This window comes from Ostrea edulis, chromosome 10, assembly GCF_947568905.1.
Source record: "Ostrea edulis chromosome 10, xbOstEdul1.1, whole genome shotgun sequence".
NCBI classification, from domain to species: domain Eukaryota; kingdom Metazoa; phylum Mollusca; class Bivalvia; order Ostreida; family Ostreidae; genus Ostrea; species Ostrea edulis.
In genome coordinates, this window is record NC_079173.1 from 24,377,913 (window position 1) to 24,401,032 (window position 23,120).

General features: G+C 35.9%; 1 protein-coding gene across 2 annotated transcripts in view; it reads right to left on the reverse strand.

Moving 5' to 3' along the window:
* LOC125665599 (uncharacterized) overlaps positions 1–22,831 on the reverse strand; it is a 44,299-nt gene extending 21,468 nt beyond the window's left edge. Inside the window, exons 1-4 of one of the 2 annotated variants that reach the window (XM_048898312.2) lie at positions 22,575–22,831; positions 12,720–12,796; positions 7,911–8,028; positions 6,488–6,562 (exon numbers count right to left, since the gene is read on the reverse strand). The gene's annotated coding sequence lies outside the window, so the exon portion shown is untranslated. Of the gene's footprint in view, positions 1–1,517; positions 1,705–6,487; positions 6,563–7,910; positions 8,029–12,719; positions 12,797–22,574 lie in introns of those variants that run through there. The other variant, XM_056152329.1, reaches the window with a different exon arrangement.
* Positions 22,832–23,120: the final 289 nt, after the last annotated feature.

Consider the following 23,120-nt stretch of genomic DNA (forward strand, 5'->3'; position numbering starts at 1 on the left):
CCACACCTGCTGTGACACGGGGCATCGGTTTTTGCGGTCTCATCCGAAGGACCGGCCCATTTAGTCGCCCTTTACGACAAGCAATGGGGTACTGAGGACGTATTCTAACCCGGATCCCCACGAGAGTTGAATAATCAGAATAATTGTATAACCCAATGTTTATATTATCAATCAGTAACACTGTAAACAATACATATCGTAGTGATGACAAGCATCACGAAAGGGAATCGCTTTGGGGCGTTATTTAAGGGAGACTCAAAATTGATATGTAACCCATTGGCATATATAAAGTTTCTATTCAATGTAATAAAAGTAAAAAAAATTAAATACGCGGACACACACACTGCGGCCGCAGACTGCCTGATCAGCATAGGACCCAAATTAGTTCACAAGAGGGTCCGGATGTTTTAATTAAAATTTGGTGTAGTCTACACAAAGTTTCTAAATTTTTCACTTTGCAGTTTTATTTGTTGAAGTAGCATTTCCAGCTTCATTCTGCGCGATTCCCCCATCTGGTTTGAAGACAGGACAGCACCATTAATTATTTTGTAAAATTACAACACCGTCATACAGCCTTACATGCCCTGATCATGACCGAGTGCAGGTTGCATAAAAATTCCAGGAGTTTGAATGTAAGGTCTTAACTATGATTGAAATTGACCCCGCTCCTACATGACGAAGTTAAGCAAACTGAATATTGAACTGAATTGTCTACCGCCAAGGTGTCTCCATAGCGGGGAATAGTGGGTTCGAGTTCCGTTCACACCTTCTCCATACTCTAACACCCATGGTCATCATTTTACATTACGCTATTCATTACACCGTGTTTGGAGAGTGGGAGTAAAGGAGCGGGACCGTGGGATTGGAACTTGTGTTAAGTACGTCAGCATAAAGTGCGTGGTATATTTATACAGGTAGATTGTTTGAACACTGGCTGATATACTAATACATGTATATAATTCAACGGACCCGATTAAATTTCATGTCAAAATTGATCAATAAATAAATTAATGACATGGTTAATCCCGGCTTAATTAACAGGGACAGTGTACATCTTCCTTTGGTACACACATACATCAACATCAGCAAGGAGTTTGTATGTAGCTTGAAAAAAAGTTCAATCACCAAAAGGAAAAAAAAACATAATTCATATCATACATGTATAATATATTCATCATTAAATTCTATAAAATGGCAGTGTGTGTGTGTGTATGCGAGCTCTGATGATTATTGCTGCAGTGAATTATTGCTGTATAATGCTTTTAGCATCTGTAAGAAAGAGTTTAATATCATGAACTATATAATAATGAACTTTTATGGACTTCCCAAGGCTATTGTTCTTAAGCACGGGAAGTTCCGTTTCAGCTACCTTCTCTGTGTGAATCTGTTAATATTTCATCTGTGATTGTTTTAAATGCCCCCTCAAAGCTTATGATCCTAATCATGTAACGCGATCCTTGTGTCACAATATATTACAATAAAAATGCTAACTGGAAGATCAATACGACCGGACCTACCCTGTGATATACTTCCTTGTATGATCGAATCCCAATGTATCACCACAAAGCTAAAGTTCAATACACAAGAAAACAAACTTATTGTTTTGGTTTCAAATGTATCCGTATGTTTGTGAAGTTGATGGACGGGGCTTATCTCTAAGTCTGGTTGTCGTAGTCCAAATTCCGTCTGGATAGCTTCATCAGCCATATACACAGACGATGGCAATCACCATCGAGACCAATCAGTATGAATTGCACTGGTTATTGTTCAATAATCATTTCTCCAGTTTTCAATGTCATGAACAATCGATATAGAAAAATATCGCAATTAGCCGACAACTGTCGGTCATATTGACCTTGGAAGATAACGAGAGAATGAGGAATTATATTATGATATTGGTCGTTTATATCTACAGTCACGTAGCTGAATTACTGGCCAATAAATCTCAGCAAGCCTTTCCTCTTAAAGGACCTAGATAAAGAAGGCACAATCCGATGAAATCAAACTATTTGAACACAGCATGAGCCGAACATGAAGTACAAAATATTTCACCTATCTTTAAGTACTCGGTGCAGGAAGGTTACACTGTGCGTGTCAGCACTTTGCCTTTCGGTGCTTCGAACTTTTCATCCAAGATATGAAATGAACATATTTCAATAAAGGGTAACAAGGCATGCTAGAGAACTTTAATTTGATATTACACTGCTAATTTGATATATCTAGCGAAATTACTGTCAGATGATAAAAAGGTACACTTAGCGAGGACTACCGTTTACAGCTTCTACGAAAAGGACGACCATATTCCGCTTAGAGGACGTTTTATTTCCTTTTATAACCGAGCCAAATGATTTAGGCTATTCTACATGACGTAAACGCGAACTTTAGCCTCGTTTTACACTTACGGTTTTCTTTAGTTTTAACTGCAAAACAATTGAACGATGGACACTCACAGTGTAAGCATGCCCAGGTAATGTTTTTAAAGGTAGCATCACTCGAGTTGGCCACGATTTGTTGTTCCAACAAATGTCACGAGGATTAAATTAACTAGACAGACGTTATATATTGTGGGGGTGCGTGTTTAAAGAAAATCAATGATTAAATTGTCATTACGTTAAAAGAAATCATTTCGCAACGTTTTAGACTCCTCAACACTACATGTATATTAAAGTTTGTCACGAAAACACTTTTTTCTACCAGTACATGTATTACATGTAATTTACAGTTTTATGTCTGAAAATACCTTATACATTTCCATGATTATACGATCCTTCGAAAATTGACAAGACTTTTTAAAAATATACAATTATATTTCCAATATTTTTCCCCCTTTGACATCTTTACAAATTGTAATGATAGTCATTTTCTCATGAATGCGCTACAGCTGTAAACGATGCGCGTATGAAGACTGAAATAGGTTTTCCAATTGTAATGAATACTATGACCTTGGCCTTTGACCTTGAAAAACAATAGGCATATTCCTCTCATCATGGTAATCAAATGTACCACGTTACCTGTAGCGTATGGTTCATTTTGCCAACAAGGTCCGGACGGACGGACGACGCCATACCATTGTACGGTCCCGTATTTGACGGACTGTGTATAAAAAGGTGTGTAAAGTATTAAAATGAGTACTGATTGTACTTTAAGTGGCCGTAAATTGTTTCGACCTGATTTCTTCTTCTCCAAATAGAAAGGAAGGTGATTCACGACATTGTATGTCAGAAGGTCAATCTAACTTCTATTACGAGACAAAAAGAATGAATGTATATTTTACATAAATAACCATATTGCATAAGGGTAGTACGAATTTCTACCATGTGATTTACCCATTACAAATGTAACTTGGTTTAATGAGTGGCACGGCCTCCGACACTCACGGGGGGGGGGGGGGGGGGGGTGCAGGGGCGGATCCAGGAATTCGCCACTGGTGGTGTATTCGTTCGATCGGGTAGAGAACTACACGAGTGATCCTGCTCGTTTGCTGTTCGAAGATCTCCAGTAGTAGATCTCTTCCGTCTACTTCTCAAATAGTTAGCTATAGTAGAGGCTGGGTATATACTGGCAATATACCCTGGACCAGTTCTGGAGATGGGAAAGAAACCTTACCCTTTGGCTGTCCCTACTTCAGCGAAAGTGGGTCATTTTTATACGCCCGTCTTAGGACGGGACGTATTATGTTATGGCCTTCATGTCCGTCCGTCCGTCTGTTAGCTTTTTCGTGTCCGGCTCATAACTTAAGTACTATGAGGCCTAGAATAATCAAACTTTGTCAGATGATGCATCTTGGGTAGAAGGTGTGTCACACATTAAAACCAGGTCGCTGTGACTTTTAATTAAGAAGATATGACCAAATATGGCAAAACCCTGTCCGACTCATAACTTGAAAACTATGAAACCTAGAATCACCAAACTTGGTCAAATAATGCATCTTAGGTAGAACGTGTGTCACACCCTACTTTAGGGTCAATGTGACATCTAATTAAGGTGATTTGTTTTTAAAAAGTGTATGTTTTAATGGGTACAATCCCTTCTGATCTAATGGTTTTTGAGTAACCTTATTCAAAAATGTTACATCAAGAAAATACATATTTTTAAAGATATACTGTACAGTTTTTTAAGCCTTTATAATGTTTCGTTTGTTTCTAACAGTAACAAGAGAAATTCCACTTGTCCCATGGGGGTAGCATGCAAAGGGCATTTTCATAAGATTAATTAATGGGTTTAGTGTAAGAAGACTGTCTTAATCACTTCTGGTAGAGCATCTCTGATCAAGCAGGTATTATCTATACCTCTAGGGAATTGGGCAGAAGGAATCTAAGCCTCTTAATTAGTAGTGATCTGTCTTGGTGGCTAGCCTTTATTTTCAAAATGAAGTTATCAAAATTAATTTGACATTGTACAATATAATTTTTTATTTTTTTTTCTCTTAGCAACCAACATGCAGAGTGTCATTTCTGAGTAAGATGAACAGATGGTTGCAATATGTATATAGGCATATTTTAATGATAAGTAATTTGATGTTTTATCAAGATGTGGCAATAAAAAGATATACAATGAGCAAAGCTGCAGATTTGGCATTTGTTTAAATCCAAAACTATCAGTTGAAAAAATATATAAATGCACTATTTGTTTTCATTAAAAAACTACAGCAGAGAGAAGTACATTTAGCATTATGAATGGAAAAATCATTTTAGATCTTTTTACTATTAAAGTTTGACATGATTTTCTTTCATCCACTCTTCTCTGTTTTGTGATAAGTAAATAATGATTGACGGGCATATCATGTGCTGTGGCGATGCACTTTTTTTTTTACCTGTTGACTCTACGTCAGTATATCTCCATCGGTCCGTTCGTTTGTCTGTCAAATTGATTTCCGAATGTTATCCCATATACTGCTGAGGAAATTTTGTACTTTCAGTATGGATCCCGACAAAAAGCGTGAAAAATTGTAAGTTAAACAATAAGTGCACTTAATTAAAAACATTATTGAAAGGTGAAGATAACGAACAGTGATCAATCTCATAACTCCTAGAAGCAATACAAAATAGATAGTTGGGCAAACACGGACCCCTGGACACACCAGAGGTGGGGTCAGGTTCCTAGGAGGAGTAAGCATCCACTGTCGAGCGGTCACACCCGCCGTGAGCCCCATATCCTGTTCAGGTAAACGGAGTCATCCGTAGTCAAAATCAGCGTGCCAAGAACGTCCTAACAATCGGTATGAAACACGTCAGACAGCATTTGACCCAATGATATGTTGTATTGACGAACAACAACCATAGCATTTGCGAAATGCTGACTTCAGTCGAGATTGTTGAAACCCCTGTACCATCAACTTGTTTGCCAGTAGCTTGCCTCGATTTAAAAACTGACTATACAGAGAACAAGGTCTTGCATATCGAATCAGTTGAGAGATATAAACACTAACACTAATTGTACTGCTTGATTGAGATCTGTGACCTAGGCAAGATTCTAGATGTTCTAATTTTAGAAAGATGTAATACCCGTTTATCTCCATTATACATTATTTACAATAAGGGATTGTTAGGAAGTTTACTTTAGTATAAATAGACTGTAACTTTTGCGATAATAAGCACTCTATCTTTTGCTTCTGGGGACTGAATATTGGAATCAATGGCTGATTTATGGCAAATTATTCTCATGTGTGAATTCATCTCGGCGATAAACAAACATTGGCCACTTTTTGTGAACTTTGATTTAGTCATTTTTATGAGTATATTTTTCTGTAAATAATTGTAAAAGTAAATATGACGGCCAGGGATCATTCCATAACTCCTGTAAAGAGTTCGGCAAATACGGACCTCTTGTTCAGTTGTCTAGGAGTAAGCATCCCTTATCGACCGGTCACACCCACCGTAAACCCTGTATCTCAAACAGGTAAAAGTAGTAATCCGTAGTCAAAAGATATGTAAAGAACAGCGTAACAATGTACCAGTATGAAGCATGTCATACAGCATTTGAGCCAATGATAGGTTATAATATATAAACGAGACTGTTCAAACCCCTGTAACATCAACTTATTTGACAGCCTGTCTCGATATAAAAACTGATCATATGCAGAACGCGCTCTAGCGCATAGAATCAGTTGAGAGATATAAACACCATATGCAGGTGATAATGGACCATTGCTACATAAATATGGGAAGTTGGTGATGGAGAAGCTGAAGTCATCCAGTTTGCCATAAAGTTAAAGTCTTAGTTTGCCGTTAACGTCTATGTTCAATAGGATATCTAAGAATGAAGCAGATGTGGAAGACTTTGTGGAGTATTTAATTTCAAGTTCACTGAGATATATTGAATCGACATAAGAATGAAAATTATTGTTCGTAATAGATAAAACATCGTAGACATATAAAAATGTCGAGTTGAAGTTGCAAAAAAAAAATTGATAAATCTTTAAATTGTTTGTGATTGGTATCTGCTGGTTTTCGGATTAATTCTGACCAATAAAAGAATAGAGACATACCTTAACTTCCGGAGTTCAGCAAATGTCACCTGGCCCCTGTCTTCACTGAGACACATTCATCTGTTCCTTTCATATCTGTCCATATCAAGTAAGAAACATTTATTGCCAATTCTGCAGCATTGATGAAGGACTAGATTCGACAACAACTTCCCCGAACTTGAATATTAGACACTCTGTGATTCTCTGTAATGCACTGTGAAACGAAATCTAAATTCTGTCATGAAATAAGTGATGTCCATTTTCCTCGAAAATTGTGTTAAACGATGTAAAATTATCAGCAATTCATCGAATAGAACCCATGAATCGCACATTTTGAGCAAGTCCATTTTCATTTACACATTATATATATTATTGAGATAAGATAATTAGATACATTAATTCACACTTTTAGAAGCAAAGTAACTTTGCAAATTGGCATTTTTATGTCATGTGCTAGAAAATGGCGGGAAATGCACTACTTATACTTTGTAATTCGTCATAGTAAATTCATTGGTGGCTACTAAAATTGTAATTTCTTTCGTATATTCGAGATGCATGACAACATATTTATATACACCCTTCTGTTATTAAGTTAGTTTGTATTTCGGTCAGCATTAGAGTGAACTAAACTGCTAGTGAAGCTAATTCCTTCAGGGGGGGGGGGGGTCACAGTTTTTCATCATGAGCTCATTTGAATATATAATAAAAACAAATTTCTAGAGAATAGCCCAAATTTAATTAATAGCCTTACGTAGATAAGGATACAAACATTTTCAATTCAATTACAATAAATTCTACAGCCCAGTAGCTAAGTACTTCGCTACTAGCTTGAAAATACGGATGTATATTTAATTGCTGTTATAAAATTTAGAAATTCATTTCAAAATTAGGATTATCTCCCTCATGCATATCTCTTATCCTTGGACGAATTTGGCTCCACTTTTTTTGGCACGCTGTTTTTGGCTATCTTTAGCTCTAAAACTTCATAGTTATTTCGGATTTCAAACATTTCGGTTGAGCATCACTGAAGAGACATTATTTGTCGAAATGAGCATCTGGTGCATCAAAATTGGTACCGTATAAGTTTTACATAGTATACACGTGGTGATGAATGAAAAGCATTTTCTATTGCCTTAATCATAACATTAATTAAATATTTAAATTAACTGAAGTACAATTTACATAATGTCAAGAAGGATTGAAGATGCATATATTTTCTTAAAGCTTCAAATTACAAAGTACCCTAATTACAATTAATGTATTAGTGTAGTATTGAAGAGACAAGTATTTTCTTTAGATTACCTTGATTACAATAACGATACGAATGTAATTAAAGATTGGGGATACACATACTAATTAATATTTTCTTTAAATTACAAAGTATCTTGTTACAATTAATGCATTTCTTTAGATAAGAATTGCACAAACATTTTCTTTAAGTTACCTTAATTACAAACACCCAGATGTTTGTTTTCTTCCTATCAATCACAAAATGGCCACGGCTACCCCTAGTGTGGACTGGAAACAGACAACCTCCAGCGCGTAAAGCAGTCCCATACAACCTACGTACAAAAAACAGATTGTTGTTAACGATATGAGTATTGTATTATAGCAGTGGTTTGAGTGAAACAGTCTCCGCTAATGTGTAATGTCTACGTGTTCGTGGTTAAAGTGTTCTTATATTACATATTTTTCTTCATGGTTGTCTTTTTGTTATATATTGCTGTTCATGATTGACGTGTTTCAATTTTGTTGTATTAAATGAAAGATTAAGATAACGAAAAGCGATCAATCTCATAACTGCTATAAGGAATACAAAACAAAGGGTTGGGCAAACACGTACCCTTACACATACCAGAGGTGGGATCAGGTACATAGGAGGAGTAAGCATCCCCTGTCGACCGATCACATCCGTCGTGAGCCCTATAACTTGACCAGGTAAATGGAGCAACCCGTAGTCAAAATTAATTTGTCAAGAACGGCCTAACAATCGGTATAAATTACATCAGACAGATTTGACCCAATAATAGATCGCATTAGCTAACTAGATCATTATAACAGTCAAATAATTTGGGAAATGTTGACTTCAAATGAGACTGTTGAAACCCTTCTAACATCGACTTTTTGTCAGTAGCCTCCCTCAATTTAAAAACTGATCATACGTAGAACAAGCTCTTGTGTATCGAGTCAGTTGAGAGATATAAACACCATATGCAGGCGATACCGGAATATTATTACATAAAGATAGGAAGTTGGCGATGGAAAACCTAAAAGCATCCAGTTTGTTATAAACTGCAGTTGTTAGTTTGCCTTTAATATAAATTTTCAATAAAATATCCAAGTACCAAACGGATGTGGAGGACTCCGTGGTGTCTTTTTGTCTCGAGTTTACGGGGATATATCGAATCGACATATGAATGAAAATGATTTTTTGTTATGGGCGAGATCAAAAGTTCAATGTTTGACAAAAACTAGATTTACAGTTTTCACCCCCACCCCCTTTAAAACTAAATATGATGAATGTTGAAACTAATCGATTAACAAGTAAAAACATACAATTATAAATGACACTCTGTATACCTTTTCTACTGTTTATTCATAAGTAAAAGTTAAAACTATTAAATGTTCATTAAAATGTTATCTTATTGTAATATTATTGTGTGGTTTTTACAGTCGCGTATTTTTTCCCCACTAACGAGTAAATGATTTCGGATGACAGAAACGTACGGGAAATTTTATCCCCCTCCCCCTAAATATTTGAAATTATATTTTTATCTGACCTCGATATTTTGATCTCGCCCCTAAATAAAGCGACGTCAATATATCTAAATGTCGAGTTGAAGGCCACAGCTAGAAATGTTTTCCTCTCATGTAGAAGTCTCTGAATAAACTCTGCTTCATTAGAATATTAAGAACAGATAAGTTAACAAAGGAGCATAATTCGTACCCATAGAATTCCAACAGACTGTTGGAAGATCTCATCACGAAAGACTACGAAGATATTGTCAATGATGAACTACATGATATTTTGAATATAACTTCAGAGTACTTGCTGGTGGAATCAGTATGGTGTTTTATAAAGTAATTCTTTGGATGACTGATCACCATATATGAATATTTCCGTTTCCATCTTTGTTGATGAAGCAACTAACTGTCTATGATGTGAAAAAGTTTAATCTTTAATATATTGTGAGGAATGGTCCTGTAAAGTATTGAAAAGTCATACCTTTCGATGTTGATTTGAGAAACGTTTTGTGATTTCAAATTTACTAAATGTTCTTAAGAATTTTTTTTGGAATCCACATTTGATTTTCACTTCTGGCATATGTAGTCACACAGTACGTTTGAAATTTCTCCTTCACAGCTGTTAATGTATTCGCGAGGAACAAGGATAGAGGCTTGGTAGAATATTTACTCGATCATTGAATTGATTAGCCATGTCGCCATATATATTGTTCATGCATAGCTCTTATCCTTGGACGAATTTGGCTCCACTTTTTTGGGACGCTGGTTTTGGCTATATTTAGCTCTAAAGCTTCATAGTTATTTCGGATTTCAAACATTTCGGTTGAGCATCACTGAAGAGACATTATTTGTCGAAATGCGCATCTGGTGCATCAAAATTGGTACCGTATAAGTTTTATATTATGTAAATCATTTAAATATCACCGTCTTTGATGACATTGCTACTAATTCAAATTAAATAAATATTTAGAAGGAACAGATATTCCTTTACTAAAAGTGTAAATTTCAGGATTCCAGAAGAAGGGGTTATCACTTATCACTCCAAGTGCCTTTTAGTGATCGTCGTTCTTTATCATTTGAAAGAAATTTTTTTAAATTTACAAATGTTGCAATCCCAGGACGCTGTCTTTGGTTGATAAACTCAATTATTTAACTTGACAGATGACCTTTCGCGGTAGCTCATAGTAGAGCGTTCGCTTCGTGACTGGGAGGTCGTGAGTTCGGACCTCGCTAATGCCATAGCCGCGTCAAACCTAAGACGCAAACATAGTAGTGAATGCTTTGCCAAAGACTCGGGATTTAGAAGTTACGTCAAAGAACCCTCCCTGCTATAGCCGTGAGCGCTAAGAATACATGTCTACATTTGTGGTACTTCACTAGCAACTGGTGATGTCTCAATATGAGTGACGTAAAACAAGCAATCAACCAAACAACTTTGCAGAACACCAATGATTTTCGAGTATTTAAACTCGATGGTTTTACAGAATCTGATCGGATAATCTCAATGATTATACATATACTGTGGAGTCATCTTATTTCGTAGGGGCCAAAATTTTGCTGGTTCGTGGAGACGGGGTAAGCGAAACGATGTCACAAGGAGAGATAACTCTATTTGGTTTAAAAAATGTTGGAGGACACGTAAATTCGTAGGTAAGAGTGACGCACGAAATCCACGAATATTAATCCCCCACGAACAATGATGATTCCCCAATAGTTAATAAGCTGAACTGACTTTTCAGTGTAGTGTTGCTAGTAAACCCTACGGCTCTAATAAATTTTAAGAAACTCGATAATTTCACAGTATGTACATGGTTTATTAATAAACTCAGGTCCTCAGTACACCTTGCTTGTTGTAAGAGGTGAATAGATGGGGCGATCCTTCGGATGAGAGCGTAAAACCGAGGCGCGTGTCTCAGCTGGTGTGGCACGAGAGAGAATCCGCCCTGCTCGAAGTTTGTAAGCGCCGCGCTTAGGCCTAATACAGCCCTTCGCTGGCGATGTTTTTATACACGAAAAACGTCAGAGACAATGTGATGTATGTTATGTATTCATTCTCATCTTTGTGTTAAATGATATACAACCAACCGACCAACTGTTGATTAATTGATTGACGTATTGGTCATGTGCTGTTTTACGCTGAGTTGGCGATCTTTCATGTAATAAGTACTCTCATTACACACTCGCGTGCGCATGCGTTGTAGAGTTACCTGTTTGAACCCCATGCTGTCACATGACTAACACATCTATGTTACATGTACATTGGTATGCTCAATAGTTCATTGGCATCACCAATGGAACAGCACATTTTCTGCCACACATCGATATGTATACATGTATACCATCTTCATATTGCAATTCATTATCTGTATGGATAAAGATATAATTTGAATTGCCTCCATGAGTATAATGGAATGCAGTTGCTGATATAATTTGAATTGCCTCCATTAGCATTATGGAATGCAGTTGTGACAACACTTAATATATGGAAATAATCAAGGGGAAATATAATTATACAATTGCCTCAAAGAAACAGCTAAGAATAAATTAAATGTAACTTATTCTCGGTTCCAAAAGCTTTTAAGGTGGCTCAATACACCCTGAAATAGTTTCTCAAATCAGTATGAATTGATTTAATGATAAAAGATATGATGATATATAATAAGTATATATGCCAAATAGGCAGAAAATATGCAAAGGATAAAAACATGATTTTCAAAAAAGTTAATTTATCACATGTGAACAAAAGACTATGGCGGATTTGAACTCGATATCTGCGGTTCACCGGCCCAATGCTTTATCCACTGAGCTACGATGATAGACAAACGAATCAATCGATACAAATAATTGTCCCACACCGCAACGCGGAAGGGGACATAGAAATACCGGCGTCCGTGTGTCCGTCAGTCCCACTTCACGCAACTCCTCAGAAACCGCTCAACGGATTTTGTTCAAATTTTGTAGGATTGTTAGTCACCATATGTAGTTGAACATATTGCGCCGTCATTTTGATTCGACAAATTTTAGTACATGAGTTATGGGACTTTTGTGCTTCAACTTTTTTGTGGCGGTGGGGGACATGGCTACGTGTAGCAATCTTGTTTCACAAAACATTTAAATCGCCATCTTGTGACGTAGTGTCATAAAAGGTATATTAAGTTTTAGTGTAGTAAGCCACCTTAAAGGGCAAATCAAAACTTGAGACACTGTTCAGTTTGCTATTCAAAGGTGCACGGCTGTCCCACAAACAGTTGACAATTCATAATTGAAATCTAACAGTTTAATTATATTAACCAAATAATGCGAAAAGGGACTTAAGCTAAAAGCGACATCGATCCATACTCCGGGGCTATTCACCATGCGTTATAAAATGCTTGAAATATGAACTGTCAATATTTTCAGCTCGGAGTTGAGCATCTCTTTTATCAATATATGACACCGGAAGTAAGATACTATAGTGATCTTCCATGATTTGTTCTATGAAACATACATTTAGAATATAGAGGTTTACCTCCAGTGTTTCGTCACTCCATATCGTCAAATTGCACCATTTCTTTTATATTGAATGTTGTTTGACTGCAGTCCAAACTACAATAGTAACCAAATCAAACACATTAAATTAAATTATGAATTTCTGTAAGCGTCTATAAATCCAATCTCAGCAGCTCCATTACCGTTGATCATATTTAATTTTTCTTAAGTTTGAACTGTTGAATCTTAGATTGGTTTTGACAATTGAAATAAAATTGAAATTCGTATGTTGAATCAAGATAGATCATAGTGGTTAGAGTGTGCGGGTTTGGCGTCCTAATTAATGTCTCGATTTGATGTTGCATGTCCTCCCCCGCACGGATATTCGTTACATGACGTTTGGAGTTTCGTACAGAGACGTCACGAGATCCAAGTGCTATAAAAAATTTGACACATAGCTAAGAGCTTTAGGACATTCTTTATCCTAACAACGTCTGACGTAACAAAGAGCCTCAATTTTAGAAATCAAAGTACAGAAAGTACTTCTGAGAGTGGAGCTTTTCAAACATTTAAAGAAAAAAATTAAATGTATTACATGTAATATCAAATTAACTCCGCTGTTGTTTAATTTAATATTGATTTATTTTCGCTAATTTTTGCGCAGTCAACAGCAGTTCTATAAATTTATATCCTATTAATTATTTACTATATATTCAGGTATTCGGGCTGTTATGTAGAATGCGTTTACCTTTAATCAGCGATGAAGCCGTCCATATAGTGCCTAGCAAGCAATTTAAAACGTGGAAATACGGGTGATACGGAGAATTTTTATCCGGGACGATCCCGGATTGGCTCGACCAAGCCGGATGCATATACGGTTGAACACGGTGATGACGGAATGTAACGGACCTTCACGGATTGACGATTCGGGATGACCCGGCGTCTTATCCGCGAATATGTGAAAGGGTTTTATGTTTAGCGCTCAGTGCCGTAGCAGTGAGGGTTCTTTAACGTGTCAACGACCGTTGCCAACCTTAAGCCATATCCGGAAGATATAAGTTATTCTCACTTATAAATCCCGAGCGCTAGGTAAAGGAGCAATCACTATATATTTACGTCTTAGATTTGACACAGTCATAGCACGAGCGGGACACGAACTCACGACCTCTCGGTCACGAGTTGACCGCTCTACCACTGAGCCACCTCAACGATTCTTGGTGGCATAACAGTCACTGTCTTTTAAAATACTTGGCTTGATTTATTGTACAATTTCTCAGCCAAGTTTTAAATCATCTGCATCATGTCTGTACGTGTAATATAATATTTATGAAAAATGCTGTCTTTATTTCGTAAACATAGAAAACAAAGTCAACTGGTTGAAGGGCTATGGACACGATTTGAGCTGAAAATGTTCAATCTTATTTTTCCAGTTTTATTGATTACAGTGCTTAACAAGGGTATTTCTATCGGTCAGTAAAATTTAAATGTCATTTATCGAGTTGCAAAAAATATACAGAGTTCGCAATTCTTTGTTATGTAAACAAGGATCGTGTCATGTTTTTGTTTACATAGGTTAAATATACATTAAAGCAGAATCTCACCCCTCAATTTATCAGTTGATTTGGAGCACAATTAAACATTTTCTAGTGTTTGTCATATCTCATTTGGTTTTAAACACGATATTTTTCATTAAGCAGTCCATATACAAACAAAATCATAGCACGAGCCTTGTTTACATAAGAGACTTATTGTACCTCAACAACTTACATTCTATGCTGTACATGTAACTTCTGTTTAATAAAACATATCTAAAACTGACCGCTTTTTATACAAATGAATTTTTCTTTAAATATAAATAAAGGGTATTTTAAACCATACATATTTAAGTAAAATGAAAAGCAAAATATCTCCTTTTAAAATGGCATTTGTTTATTGTTTAAATATTTGTATCTTCCTTCATGTAGCAACCCCCGTTTGAGATATCCTTTACTTCTACATGTATGTTAAACAGATTTCATTATTTGCGTCGTAAAACATCTAGGAATATCATTCCGTTCTGTGGAAGTTTGGGTTTTGTTTGTACAATTACATGTATCATTAATTACGGTAGATTCCTTATTTTACGCGAGTACTTATTGCGAAATGACTTAATGGACGTCAAATCGCGAGAAAATAAATTCGCGAGTGCTCTGTTGATGAAGTGTTTTTGCATGTATTTTAGCAATATAAAAATAAAAAGGAGAAATATGTTTTAGTGAGTAATGTTTCTCGCGAAATTACGCAATAATAAATTCTTTGCGTACATTTAGGAATTAACAGTATTGGGATTGAAGTCGGGGCAAGTGGTAGTTTTTGTATTCAAGAAATGTATATATATGCATGTATAACGCATGATATCGACAGCTGAGAGTGAAAATCAAATGAGAAAAACTTCAACCAGAGAAAAGGGTGAAGATAACGCACAGTGATCAATCTCATTCATATTTCCTACAATTAATACAAAATTAAGAGTTGGGCAAAGATGGACCCCTAGAAACACCATGGTGGGATCAAATATCTAGGAAGAGAAGCACCCACTGTCGACTGGTCACACTCGTCGTGAGCATTTCGAAAATTATATGGTCATTATAATGATTTAGGTTGCCAATACAACCTATCATTGCGTCAAATGCTGTCTGACGTGTTTCATACAGAATACTGGGCATTCGTAGCACACTGATTTTGACTACAGATTACCCTATTTTCCTGATCAAGACATAGGGCTCACGGCGAGTGTGACCGGTCAATAGGGAATGCTTAATCCTCCTAGGCATCTGATCCCAATTGTGGTATGTCAAGGGGTCCGTGTATGTTCAATTCATTATTTTCCTTGTGGGAGTTATTAGATTGATCACTGTTCGTTATATTTACCTTCCCTGTACCTTGATCAGGTAAACGGAGTAACCGATAGTCAAAATCAGTGTACAAAGACAGGACTAACAATCGGTAGGAAACACGTCAGACAACATTTGACCCAGTGAGAGGTTGTATTGGCAATGTATATCGTTATAATGACCATATGATTTGCGAAATGCTGAATTTAAACGAGACTGTTGAAACCCCTGTAACTTCAACTTATTGTCAGTGGTCTGTCTCGGTTTAAAAACTGATTATACACAGAACAAGCTCTTGGGTATCGAATCAGTTGAGAGATGTAAACACCATATGCTTCATACTTAGATATTTTATTGAAAGTAGACATTAACGGCAAACTGACAACTCAACTATATGACAAACGGGATGATTTCAGCTTCTCCATCGTCAACTTCCCACATTTATGTAGCAATATTCCATTATCACCTGCATATGGTGTTTATATATCTCAACTGATTCGATATGCAAGAGCTTGTTCTGGGTATAGTCAGTTTTTAAATCGAGGTAAGCTACTGACAAACAAGTTGATGGTACAGGGATTTCAACAGTCTCGATTGAAGTCAGCATTTCGCAAATTCTATGGTCGTTATAACGATCTAGTTCGTCAATACAACCTCGAATTGGGTCAAATGCTGTCTGACGTGTTTCATACCGATTGTTAAGCCGTTCTTGGCACATTGATTTGACTGCGGATAACTCCGTTTACCTGATGAGGATATGGGGCTCACGGCGGGTGTGACCGGTCAACAGGGGATGCTAACTCCTCCTAGGCACCTGATCCCACCTCTGGTGTGTCCAGGGGTCCGTGTTTGCCCAACTATCTATTTTGTATTGCTTGTAGGAGTTATGAGATTGATCACTGTTCGTTATCTTCACCTTGCATGCAGGTGATAATGGTGTATTGCTACATAAATATGGGAAGTTGACGATGGATAAGCTGAAATCATCCCGTTTGTCATAAGGTTGAGTTGTTATTTGGCCATCAACATTTATGTTCAATAAAATACCTCATTAAGAAGCAGATGTGAAAGACTCTGTAGTGTCTTTGTTTCGAGTTCACTGGGATATATCAAATCGACATATGAATGAAAATGATTATTGTTAATAGATACAATGTCGTCGATATATCTAAATGTCGAGTTGAAGGTCACATAGAGAGATTACCTTCTCATTTAGAATCTTTTGAATTCATTTTGCCTCATAAGAATATAAAAGCAGGTCAGCTAATAAAGGAGCACAATTCATGTCCATTGTATTTTCAACAGACTGTTGAAAGGCCTGATAACCAAAATCCACGAAGATTACAGTTTTATCTTTGTATGTATAAATGTGTTTAAAACACAAAAATAAAACATAAAAAAAATCTACGAAGATATTGTCAATGAGAGACACCAGGATATTTTTACATGCATATCTACTTAAAGAGTAATTGTGCGTAGAATCAGAGTGGTACCTAACAAATAAATTTTTAAATGACTGATCGCTAGTCTAAGATATGAATATTTCCTTCTTTTTTTTCATTTTATTGAAGAAGCAACTGTCTATGGTGTCAAAAGGCTAGTCTTTGATTTATCGTGAGGGAAGGTGTAAAATGTTGAAAAGTAATACGTTTTGATGTTGTTGATTTGAGAAGTTTTGTGGCTTCTTTAGAATCCACATTTGATTTACACCACTTCTTACATATGATGTGGGACAATGCGTTTAAAGTTTCCCCTTCACAGTTGTTAATATTTTAGAAGCAAAGATAGGAGCTTGGTAGAACATGCACTGGATACAACAATGTATCTTCGTAAGAGTTTTGGTGAAGTTTAGGAATCCGGTATAGGTACGAAAACTCGTATTCATCTGTTCCAGTGACTGTCTTTAAACGAGACTGTTAAAACCCTTGTAACATCAACTTGTTTGTCAGTGGCCGATTTCGATTTTAAAATAATCATACGCAGAATAAGCTCTTGTGTATCGAGTAAGTTGATAGATATAAACACCATATGCAGGTGATAATGGAATATTTCTACAGAAATATGGGAAGTTAACGACAGATTAGCTGAAAGCATCCCATTTGTCATAAAGTTGAGTACTGAAGATCGATTCTAATTAAAGGCAAATAATACGCATATGATTATACTTATAAGTAAACATAGTACCCAATCTATTTCATCTACTAGATACTAAATTCATTTCTTATATGCTGCTGGGGGTTTTTCTTCAAAATTCTTAAGATTTTCAACGATTAGACGCTGTGCGGACCAGTTACACTGTCTTGACTTCTACATAAATGAAGAACGGGTACCACTCCACGGAGCTAGTTTTGCGTATCAAGTGGGTCGTTATGAGTAACAACAGACCGACATTTGGTGACCGTATTTAAGGGCGAGCGAAATATTTTAATAAACAGGTATATACCATGAACAATGACTGCTACCCGATTTGGCTAATATCTGGGTATTTTTAGCGAGCGTTCGTAAAGGTCACTGATTGATCAATGAAATTCCCGTTAAATATAACCGAACATGATATCCAGATACCCGTGCACGTGTTTAAGAGCAGAGGGCGAATTTCAGTGAACGATATTTTTCATTCAGGTTAACGACTTTAATATTTAAACAGACAACGCGTAAACACGATAACAAGTCGACGATGATACCACATTCCAATTTCAGTGCAATACCGGCCTAAGGAACGCGAATTATGTGTTTAAAACCATAAGACGTAGCTGTCCATATATCCAAACACGTTGAAAATTACAAAATGTATTAGCGTTCCATATCAAAGAAAATATTAAAAGTCGACTGGAACACCAACTATTTTACATATGCTAGTTTTGTATCGCTTTACTCGTGCTTGTGTTCGCCTGCCACACTCAAGAACGCTGTGAATGCCAAAGAGATGGCTATGAGCATGCGTGTTTCTTTTGTGAAGGTCATTTAATAGATATACAATGATCATTGATGCCCTTGCATTCTGAGGTTCTCGCAATTGACACATGTTGTTGGTAGCATTCTAAGGTTAAGTTTCTTAAGTTTGCAACTATGCAATTAAAGAAATCATTACGGAGTGCGAAAGGTATATAGTGCCCATTGCGGGTGTGACTGGTCGACAGGGGATGCTTACTCCTCCTAGGCACCTGATCCCACCTCTGTTATGTCCAGCGGTCCGTGTTTGCCCAACTCTCTATTTTGTATTGCGTGTAGGAGTTATGAGATTGATCACTTAAATTGTTCGTTATCTTCACCTTTCATGTAAACACCTGAACGTGGGGGATGGGGTATATGTTAGCTATAACATGTAAACACTGAACATTTGGGGTCGGTGGGTGGGGGTATAAGGAAGGAAGTGTGAAAAATATGTTAGTTGTTGAACCCTAAACAATGGGAGGGGGTGTAAGGTACATGTATATATTAGTTAAGAAACCCAGAACATTCGGAGGCAATTGTGAAAGGTATATTTTAACTCTTAAACCTCGAGGAAATTATGAGATCGGGGTGAGGAGCGTGAAAGGAAATGTTACCCACTAACCCTGAACATTCGGAGGAAAGTGAACGCTTAACGATACAGTGGTTTGACGTATTAATACAATGGTTGTGTGACAAATTTAGACTGATTTATATTTTAGTGGATTATTAACATGCCAGTGTGTGTTTGTTTAATGTAATGTATACAATTAACAGCACAAGTGTTATTCTAATTTTCATCATGGTATCAGGTTTTTACAAGCTTGTGAAAATGAAATAAAACTATTGCATCTAATATACATGTACATGACAGTTGTGCTTTGGTTTTTCTGATAATAAGCAAGTAATACAATTTAGCTACATTTTCACACACACAAATAAGAATTGCACGTTTGGTTAATTAACCTATGATTTACACGTGTAGTTAATTAACCTATAATTTACACCTTGACAATCTTTAAGGGGGTACATCCTCCGGTAGTCACCAGTATTATTTCCAACCGTTCGGACATCTGATATCATCAAGCGTTCTATTTACCTGTTTTGCATTTCACACAACCTCAGAAATATTTAGAGTGCATTTAAAATCGTCTAACTTAGGTGGTCTATCTTAATCAGCTAACATTTCACAGACAGTTTTTATCACGTAACAATAACTACAGACAATCTTATAACTCAAGTCTGCAGCTTTAATTGCTGGGATTAAACTGCACAATTTCCTTTTTTTTTTTGTGAATATATGTCACTCTTGCAGTCAATGTCCATTTAAATATGCAAAAAACCTGCGGTATTTGGTTATTTAATATCGTGTAGAGTACTTGTGAATGATCGAAAGCTATTTCAAGGTCGGACTGATAATGGAAGCTATTGCTCAAATATATGACAGTGTGTGACCCAGATTTTTAATTATTTCACTGTAAGAAGTTCAATTAAAAAAGCGTCAAATCAAATTCAGTTATTCTCTATTAAATTCATTTATTATAACATCGATTTTTGGTAATTTGTACTTTTAATGAAAAATAAATGGCCAGAAAGAGAAATGAAACCCCGCGTCATCTTCAGAATTGTGAATTTGTTTTACATTTGTGCAACAAACTGACTAAACCTCAAAGTCATTAAAACGTTTTCTTGATGGCAAAATACTCGAGGAGCATTAAATATTACCGTTGACTTAGCGATGCGTTGGTACCGCACGCGAATACACGGTATGCATTTTTAATGCCCGATAATGTGAAGGCTTTATATGAAGAACTGTCCTAAACCTATAAGCATTATGAGAATATCTTGATTTATTACAGAGGGAGATTTTCGATAGGTGTTGTTTCTTATATATGTGTATGGAAAAATTGAAGAAACGGTGAGATATTTGAAGGAGAACTCATCTTTCTAAAAATAGATACTGGCATATTAGGAAAGTAATACCTATAAAGAATCGAAGAGGGGGTCTCATTCAATCTTTTTAAAATTTGACTTTAATCATACTGTTTAAAGCTGGATATTCATCAAATCGTTCTGGAGCACTCGTTTTCGACATTATCTGAGAAATCGGCATGGATAACGATCGTAGCGAAGAGGGAGAAAATGTTAATAGGTCTTGGTTTATTCAATGTAGTTTTGAATTCTTTCAATATATAGTAGTAAAAAAAATTTAAAAAATTGTGTAAGGCTTTGGATTAAATTAAGAAAGGGGGTGAAATTAAATATGACCTAATGTGGGTGTAATGGTGCCCATTGGGATGATAAAAGTTGTCATACACAGATAATGATAGGTGGCAGTGAGGCTTGCTAAGCCATACAAGGTATGCCGAATGGTCATAAAACTTCACCACCAGTCTGTTATGTAATTTGTTACCTGATAACACATCGTCTATCTCAACATACCAGGATTTTATGCAAGACTTCAAAGATGCTGAAATTGGTCACAGATTAGAGACTTTATAGGTCATGAACAGACACAAAAGTCCCTCTGCTGACAAAAAGGTCAAATCATCCAGTAATGTGGGGTACCCTGCATTACGATGTGTTTACTAAATGTTCAGAACACATCATGGTTTTTTCCGCTGTTATAGTGATACATCTGATAGATTCAAAATTCCATAGTAGCAACGCAAGTTTGCGATATCGAATACTTATGAAATATAGTTTGGTGAATTGCCATTCTAGCATATCTTAAATCCATAGCCTTATTTAGATGTAAAAATTCGCTACTGGTAAAAAAAAAAACCACATTGAGTAAAAAATAAATACTACTACAATATTCAAAAGTATGCTGAAATTAATGTCTTTAAATCTAATTTTAATCTTCTTCGATTTATTTAACATGTTATCTTTCCTCGAGAAGTCGCTGGATTTTAGCGGAAGCCGAGTTGACTTTTATTGACAAGAGGTTTAAGTGCATTACGGTGCAACCTGTAATACATGTGTACAATGTGATAAAGAAATGAATTGAAATTTGGCTGTTTATCAAGTTTACAATTTACCTTCATTCAATCATCTACAATCCAACGATTTAAGTGAAAACCGATTTAATGAATTAAATGAGAGAGCGAGAGAGAGAAAAATCCTATAAAGGGTAATTAAATCAAGTATTGCCTGGTTGTTTTTTTTATCATATACATCATGTATTTTGTTACAAAGAGACATGTAATTTATGGAGCATTTTTATTTCACAAGCAGAGAGGATAACTAGCAAAAATATTTGAATTTGTAAATCTATTCAAGTAATTCATGATAATTTGAAAAGAGATGATAGGTTATGCTATTAAACCAGAAGACTTTAAATACTTTATCTACGACCAGCCTTCTATAAATGACTGCTAAATGGGCATATATTTGTTTACACCCTTCTTGTTAGTTTATCCAGATTGAGCGAGTAAAATGTTTAAACGATCATTTATCACATTCATCCATTCCAGTGCAAATATAAGAGAGCTAAATATCCACTGTGTTTGTCAAAAGAAACATTGCTTTAATTGCTATCATAAATTGCCGTCGTATCATGTCATGAAATCGAGTTCTATTTTTATAATTCTTTAATTTTATTTTGTTATTATGTGTGAAAATACAATTAAAGTCTATGAAGTTTGCGTTTACAAAATGTTTTCATGCAGTTCAGCATCACGTAGCACTAAATTTTACAGTTTCGTTATCATGTCAAAAGACATCCGAATATGGTACAGATGCCATTACGCTGTGTTAGGTTTTACAGACACACTGATTTATCATCTATATCAAATGAAACAGTTACAATTTTCTATGAATTTCTCTTTTCTTTCTTTAAAAAAAAAAAAACAACCCAAAAATAAAAAAGAAGCAAATAAAACATCTTGTTTACAAGTTTTTAACAACATTTTTAGAAATATGTTAAGAAAACTACGTTAAATACAAACGATAAACTGCAGCGATCAAATCCACACAGGTGGACGATTCTATTCTATGTGCACAGATAATCTGACCCGTCCGCTTGACACACACAGCGTGACTTTAAAAAGACAATCATAACTTTTATCTATAAATAAAAATTCGCTTACCTGGGCAAATGTGTACAGCTAATATCCTAATACTTAACGAGAAATCCAGCAACTGCTTCCCTGAGCAGATGGTAGACGGTATTCATTGTTGACTAAATCGCTTTTGTTAAATGGGGGATTTTAACAAATTTAAATACCACTTCCAATCCCTCCGCTGTCCATCATTAACGAACGTATATTTCGCAGGTGATATAAACCATCGGTACAGGGCGACCCATCAACTTCCGTTCTAAAATAAGAAGTTCACACACACACACACACCAGTCCACTTACATTCTGAATATTGAAGCTAAATGCATGACTTGGAACCGTGTTAGCTTCCCTTCTGTACCTTCTAAGGTAAAAGTTCGATGTACAAAATGAACATGCACTCTAAATTTTGAGTTTCATTTTGAATACAAATACACTAATCTCTAGTTATTGTATGGAAGATCAGAATAACCTTTCGCAGACTTGCTTGCAAAACTGGGTCATGAAAAAGAACGTTTTTTTTAATATTGTATAAATTCGGACAATCATTTCGTAGCTAGGTTGTGCATCTTAGGG